Source organism: Thunnus albacares, chromosome 16, assembly GCF_914725855.1.
Source record: "Thunnus albacares chromosome 16, fThuAlb1.1, whole genome shotgun sequence".
Classification (NCBI taxonomy): Eukaryota; Metazoa; Chordata; class Actinopteri; order Scombriformes; family Scombridae; genus Thunnus; species Thunnus albacares.
In genome coordinates, this window is record NC_058121.1 from 13,954,205 (window position 1) to 13,961,838 (window position 7,634).

General features: G+C 37.8%; 1 protein-coding gene across 3 annotated transcripts in view; it reads right to left on the minus strand.

Moving 5' to 3' along the window:
- si:ch211-203k16.3 (techylectin-5B) overlaps nucleotides 1-6,529 on the minus strand; it is a 29,475-nt gene extending 22,946 nt beyond the window's left edge. For 2 of the 3 annotated variants that reach the window (XM_044376570.1, XM_044376569.1), the window contains exons 1-3: nucleotides 6,505-6,529; nucleotides 6,228-6,284; nucleotides 1,128-1,226 (exon numbers count right to left, since the gene is read on the minus strand). The gene's annotated coding sequence lies outside the window, so the exon portion shown is untranslated. The remainder of the gene's footprint in view (nucleotides 1-1,127; nucleotides 1,227-6,227; nucleotides 6,285-6,504) is intronic. The other variant, XM_044376568.1, reaches the window with a different exon arrangement.
- Between the last annotated feature and the right edge of the window lie 1,105 nt (nucleotides 6,530-7,634).

Consider the following 7,634-nt stretch of genomic DNA (forward strand, 5'->3'; position numbering starts at 1 on the left):
GAGATAAATTAAATGTAACAGGGAATTCTTTTCAACATTATATTATCCTCCAGTGCCTCTTTGAACGATTTATTAGATAAACCTGAGGGCTTTTCCTTCCTCTGCAGCAGGCACTGATTACAGCTCACTTCAGAAAAATCACCTGATCTCATTTGCGAGTCATCAAACATATCACTTCCTCTGTCACTTTACTTTGCCTAAGGGTGGACTTAACCTACTCTTCCACACTGCAGTGTGGATAACTCGTGTCTTCTAATTAGTTTCAAACAGGTAGCTTAATCAGAATGGACATGTACATTGGTCAAAATGATATAATACAATATAGTTCCTGTTTCCTGCCATATTCCTGTGATTATTCATGATAACTTCCATCATCAACCTGTTTTGTGGGTCACATTCTTAAGAATTGTGTCAGCCATCCTGCAAATTCATTTGGCCACTTTGGCTGCAGTGGAAACCAGCTGTAAACACAACATTGACATATTATCACCTTATGGGCAAACTTGCTAGCAAACAGATTCTTATTTCCACCTCCAGCAGATACAAAGCAAAATTAGTATTTATTTGGAGTCATGTTTGTGTGATGAATGTAAATCCAATATTCACTTTTAACTCTGGTTTGGTCTCCACCAACTCCTGAGGAAGATATTTGGCTCTTTAGCAGCTAAATGCTCCACTATGTTCACCAGCTAGTTGCTGACTTAGTCTTTCTGTTGTTTGGTGCTAGACAGGTAGCAGACAGTGAGTTTATCAGAGCTTTTTTTTTGCTGATAAAAGGTGCATGTTGCTACAGAAAATGACACTGATGAGAGTGATGAGAGTGAATCCAATCAGTAAAGTTCCAGGCACCAAAACAATTAGCTTAAAGATGCTACATTCCATTAAGCTGAGGGGAACTTTAGATACAGGTTTTAATTCCTTTTGGGGTTTGTTACCATGAGCACCTACTCACACATATATACTGTACATAAAACATATTGAAGAGCAGCTTTGAACATTTGAGTTTCAAAATGAGAAAAACTGCCTTTAAAGTGCACATTTCAATGCAAAACCTTACAGTTGTGTGTCAGCCAGACATCTCAGGGTTAAAGTTCATCTGTTGTGTTATACGTCATGCAGACAGATACCTCACAAACCCAGCAGGGCTCCATCCTGCTTCAACCTTCCTTCCACTCATCTCTCCAGTGTGCTGTTTTTATCTCCTGAGTACTCACCAGGCTCGACCTCTGCTTGACAGGACAGAAACACATTTCACACGTACAGAAATGCCTCCCCTGAACTGACAGATCAAGAGGAGTGTGTGTGTGTGTGTGTGTGTGTGTGTGCGTGTGTGTATCTTTGTGTGTGTGCTGCACAAGATAGAGATGTACCAAAGCATGAGTGGGACCATGAAACTGAGAAAAGCAGGCTTGTCCAATTGTGCATTACGCTGACTTTATGTCATCATATCTATGATTACACTCACCCTTACAGTATCAAAAACACTTTTGCTAAAACATGCCTTATTATAGTGTAGAGATCATGTTTCAGGCCCTCAGAGTGATTGAGAGCGCTGATTGCAGAAAAACATGGGTGAAATTCTGTGCAGACATAATCCGTTGATGAATACTGAATGGAAATAATCTATTTATAAGAGAGAGATACCAGTCAAAGCCAATCCATTCAGCATGTAACGGGAGAATCAAATACAATTAAATAATAATACCCTTAAATAATAAATTGGTCCTCAAGGTTGATGGAGTGTTATCGTTAGCCATGAAGTCAATATTTTTGTGGCTACTTTGAAAAGTCCATTTGAAATTCTCTGTGAGGAGAAAAGAAACAACAGAACCCCCCCCCACATTCCTGATAAGATAAATTGATTTCAATGGAGACAATGACTATATTAAGTGTCTGATCCTTGTTAATTATTGTTATAATCTATTACAGAAGATTAAGACATTTTCCCTGTGACTTGTTAAGCATACAAATGAGAGAATTTCATTGTGTCTAGTAGATTGCGTTTTGAAAATAAGTTCTACATAGCAAATGAAGATGGAAATTTATTAAGAACAGGGAGTAGTGTGGACTTCTGGAACAATTAAACTTTAATCCATTTTTCCTCATGAAAGCTAATTTTTGTACATGTATTCACTAAAAACCCTTTCATCCTAATGTGCTCAGGGAATCAGAAAGCTTGAGTTTTACGAGATAGGAGCAGTCCTCCAGATGTTTTTTCACTTGTATTCCAGATGTTCATAATGTTGTGTCTGTGCAGCATTGCATTTTGTTCTCTCATGCCATAAAACATTAAAAATATATGACTTTTGAGGCTGACATATCTTATTTTGTTCAGTAGTTGCCTCTGCTACAAAAAAATACCCCCAGTAAGTTGTTTTGTTCTTTCTTGGAAGTCCACTGGATGAGGTGTAAATCAAAAGCAAGAGAGGACGAGATATAACACAACACAATAGTAGAAGGCAGCTCAAAGAAGCAAATGGAAAAGCAATACAGCTACAGTATGAGTACAACCACACTTTGGTTTCTGATTCTTAGAAATTGACTATTTTTTAACTCTGGCTATTTTTAACATCCAAAATTTGATGAAGGCAACTAACTGAATGAAATGATTGCTGTTTTTGTCCCCAGCCGATGCCCTTGTGTCTATATGCCCTCTGGCCAGCTGTAACATGGGGATCCTCAAAGATCTAATGACAAGAAAAGAGCAACACCACGCACACAAAAACCCACAACATCTGCTACAAGTGACTTAGAAACACAGTTTACACACACTTTATACAGTTTGACCTGGATAACAAAGACATAATAATGTTGATTTAATAATTGTAAAGGTTATGTTAGACCTCAGGCTCCTTAAGGTTGTAACTGGTGACTCACAGCACATAAGTGACCTGTTGCTGTGAAATGCTTTTGCTTTTCAGTGTCATCCACAAGCACTCAAGTTAACTAGAAATGCATGAGAGTGGAGTGCTGCAGATTGAGACCATGATGGAAAATGAATGATAACCCTCATCCCTGAAGTATTTGGTTTATTTCAGTGTCTGTCTATTTGTTAACCTAAATGAACCAAAACCAAAGCCAAGCTCAGTGAGGACACCAGCCTGCAGCTCCCAATGGTATCACTGATATGAATGTAAGCTTTTTTGAATGTTCTTAACCAACTATAAATAAGAAATGCATGTGATGTTATCACATGAATACATCATGTCCTTACAAGATAGCTGATTAACATCTGGTGTAACTGTATAGTATGTGACATGGTACACATTTTTTGGTTCTTTAGGCTCTGTGCTTCAGTACATTCAGTTTGAAATTGATATAACATTAAAGTGCCAAGTCTCTCTTTTAGCTTTTTTGAGTAGGTTTGCATTAATATAGAAGGAACTGTGTGATAAACATTGTATTTAAGATGTTGTGGATCCTTTGCAGTCAATGACTGCCCGAAGTGTTCAACCCATAGACATCAGCAGATGCTTTGTATCTTCCCTGCTGGCTAAACTGTACGTGGTCTTATGATGATTAAAAACTTGTTGACAATCCTGCTGTCTCTGGTTTGTTATCACGCGACTAAATATAAATTCCCCAGTAAGAACTCAGTAGCTCCTGGTTATTTTTTGTAGGATGATGCTTTATTTTACTGTACTTGAGCACGAAAAGAGTAAGTAATGATGTAATGGACTCATGAAGAAATGAGGGATTACCACTTTACTTGAGGAGCACAAATAGAGTAACTTATGTTTAATTAATCAGTAATGAATGAGCCATTACTAGTTCTGTGCTGCTCAGTGTCTGCTTCAGAGTTAATTAGGAACAAATCATGAAGAAAGTGGTCAGTCTATCAATTCACAGATACTTATGAACAAACCATTACCCAATGGTTCATTATAAAGTATCTCTCTGTCTAGTAATGCACCATTATCTACGATATAGTGCTCAATTCAGGGTTAAGTGAGGAACTACTTGTTAACAATTAATTTTCAGGTTGTTACTGATTCATTCCTCACTCATTCCTCAATTGTGCATACTGTGTTGTAAAGTATTACGGTAGCATATAGGGTAAAATCCACATTCACAGCAGGTGGCTACTCTCCAGCAGAATGAAATGCTGAATGAATATTTTATGAATGTGGAGTCTCTCCTCTCCTCTGTATGTCCCTCCTCTCTCCCTGCTGATGACGTAAAACGGGACCGTAGTTTTCCATCAGTTGCATTACCCATACTGACTGTTCTTCCTCCTGCTAGTGCTTCTTCTGATTATAGAGAGAAGATAAGGCTGCCTCCATCACAGCAAAGCACATAAAGAGATGCTGATGGTGGAGCAAGAGAGGTGAGATGAAGGGCGTGGAAGTGCTGACTTGTTCACAGACAGCTGCAATGGTAAACCCTGAGAATAGGTGTAATTGTCTGTCCAATACTGCATTTTAAACATGAAATTAAGTCCTTCATTGTATTTAAAGGTTTTAATTGAAGTCTTAAAGAGGACTACCTGGTCTGTCATCATGTGCTCTATGTGCTCTGCTCTCCTTCTGATGTCACACTGAACTCACTGATTTTGTTTTGTGTTGCTATTTGGCTTCTTGAGTGAAATCAATTAACTGCACTTGGTTGCTTTGTCCACTTTTTGTTATGTTCTTCAGCCGGCCCATGCCGATGACTCATACTTGAGGAGTTTTATGTAATCCAGTGTCAAGTAATTGTTTGTATTGTGAATGAAAATGCTGAATCACACACTGAATGTGCTTAATCACACTTCAATGTTTTCCACACTGAATTTGAGCAGCTGTTTCAGTTGCAGTGAATTATCTGAGGAAACCACTGAAAATCCTGGTAATTAACACAACACTGTGGAAAGGTAAAAACCTTGTATCTCCCAGATGTCAGATTTTGTGGCTTAAAAGGGATTCAGATTGACCAGTGTGCATTTGGGCGTTCATCTAACAGGTTTTAAAGTGTTTAATATAAAGCATACTACTACACAAAGCACATAGCACTTATGTGCGTTCACACAATATCCACCAATGCTGTGTTCATGTCATATTGTTCAGACCAAAATCAGTTCAGCTGTCAGTATGGTTCCACTTGCTGTAATGAACCAAACTTAACACTTCAAAAGTAGCTAATTTAGGCTATTAAAATTACTACAAGGCTGTCAGCGGAGGTAACCATCTTGGAATAATTCATGAACACTCCCAAGACGAAATAATGAGAGGTTTTCCAGTTTGTACTGTTCTGCCAACATTGCATCACTTATGTCCTAACCTGCACGTGCGAGTTGCTAGTGCAGCAACAAGTACATGATCTGGCTTTCCATTTGTGTTCTTTGTCGTAGTGGCCAAGAAAGAAACACTATGGGGTTGAACCTGAATCTGTGTTTTTAACTACAAAACCCAGACACCCCCACCTAAAAGCCTTGAAAAGTAATGATATTGTCATAATTACTGAAAATATACCTGGGACTTACAATGCATTCACTTCTTCTTAAGTGTAACTGTCAAACTGTGTGTAACTGTTAAGGAGCAGTTACTGCGTTTTGCCATCTTTTCCCTTTGAAAAGCAGGGACGCAGTGTGTATGAAAGGTTGCATATGTGTATGCAACTGTAGATGCTTGTCTTGTTGACACAAGTCAGATACCAATGCAGTGAGAAAACAGTGAGTCAATATTATATTCTAACTTGTTACCCAACACCTCAGTGTCAAGTTTATATCTGGCCATTTTAAATATCTGGAAAAGAGATCAGTATATCTTCACAAGTTCACAGAAGTTCAGATAACTTTAGGAGAAACTTTAATTGGACACTGTTTTAGAAGAAGTAGCTGAACTATATATTTTAGGCTTATTGGCCAATTTGGCCTTGAGTGGTCCTGAACACATCAAAAATGTGGATATATACTGACTTAAAACTTGACAGCAATTTAAAAGCAAAAGGCAACACAACACAAAAAACTTTACAAAAGGTACAGATTTTGTATATAATTCCAGCAAACGTGTTTGTCACTGCAGAAACCATAACTCAACACATTACTGTGGACATTCACTGCAAACTGTAGATATTTTCCATTTATGCTCTTCTTCTGCTCCTTCATTAATCGTTCTGTCTTTCTGTTGCTGTTTTCTGTTATTTGTCAAGAAAAGTAATTTGTCTGTACTACACATAGCTTCCCAAATTAACATATATAAGCAAGATAAGCAAGTAACATCATGCATCAATGCACCAGCAATACATACCAGTTTGTCCAAAGTTGTATGTTGTGTCCATTGCTCTCAGTCCTCCAATAATATTATCTGAATTGACATGCACAAACAGTACTTATTTATCATGAGCAGTCTCTACATTATTTAAATTAATACATTTTTAAAGGGCATAAAGATGTTATGTTATTAGTGTGTAGAATTTAGTGGCATCTAGCAGAACGGACTTGGCAGAAATGGAATATAACAATCATAAGTATGTTTTAATTAGTGTATAATCACCTGAAAATAAGAATCATTGTGTTTTTGTTACCTTAGAATGAGCCCTTTATATCTACATAGCCCGCCATGTTGCACCGCCATGTTTCTACAGTAGCCCAGAACGGACAAACCGAACACTGGCTCCAGAGAGGGCCTTTCGTGTTTTTTGTTGCAATCTGCAACCTCACCACTAGATGCCACTAAATCCTACACGCTGGTCCTTGAAGTAAAAAAGTGTGTTAAGTAAAAAAGTGTTACCTTTCTGCATATAAATGTCCTGAAATGTTCCTAAAACACTCCATATTACTTAAGATTTCTGTAGTGCTTCCTGACATACAGAGCAAACAATGGGCATTTTATACAACTGTACTTACGTATGTATGATGCAGTACTTTCAGAAATAACTTGAATGGGATCTCTGTTTGGGTTTCTCCATTTTGATTAATCTTTGCTGCAGGCTGCAAAAGTAACATCATATGATCAGCCAACAGACCAGGCCAATTGAGTTTAGTTCTGTTCAATCTTTCATATTATAATTAAGATCCAAATTTGATTTGCTCTAAATAAAAAGCTATGGCCAGCAATAAAATACAGTGCAAACAGACAATAAAACAACTATCACCAAACAACAAGACAGTGGTTAATTACCGCACAGGCTGACAATAAACTAACAGACAGGCTGGCAAATATTTCAGTCAGCAGCATATGCCATGAGTTTGTAAATGCAATATTGAGCCACAAATTACATTTTGCCTGACATGACCTGGTAACCATGGCAACAACACTGCATGGTCATCTATGGAGGGGAAAGACTCTCTTCTTGCTCAGATGAAAAGTTGAAAAATAAATAGAGGGATAACAAAAAAACTGAGAGACTAACAATGGATATTTGCATCAGGCTGCAGATGAGGGACAGAAACCAGCTTCTGTTGCCTTCTGCTTTTATGACTGACAGTGAGTAATGAATTTCCATAATCACTCAGACTGCAGGTCAAAGCATAACTCCATCCACCCACTCTGTACTTTTAACTTATAGCTCTCTCTGCCCACATTGTTTGTGGTATGCTTTCTTTATCGTTTGCATTTGTATAATAACAAGCGTGTTGGGCCATTCTGCAGCCTGGCAATATGTAATTAAAGTATTCTGCTGCCTCTGACTGTAAAGAATATTAAAGAGTGTTC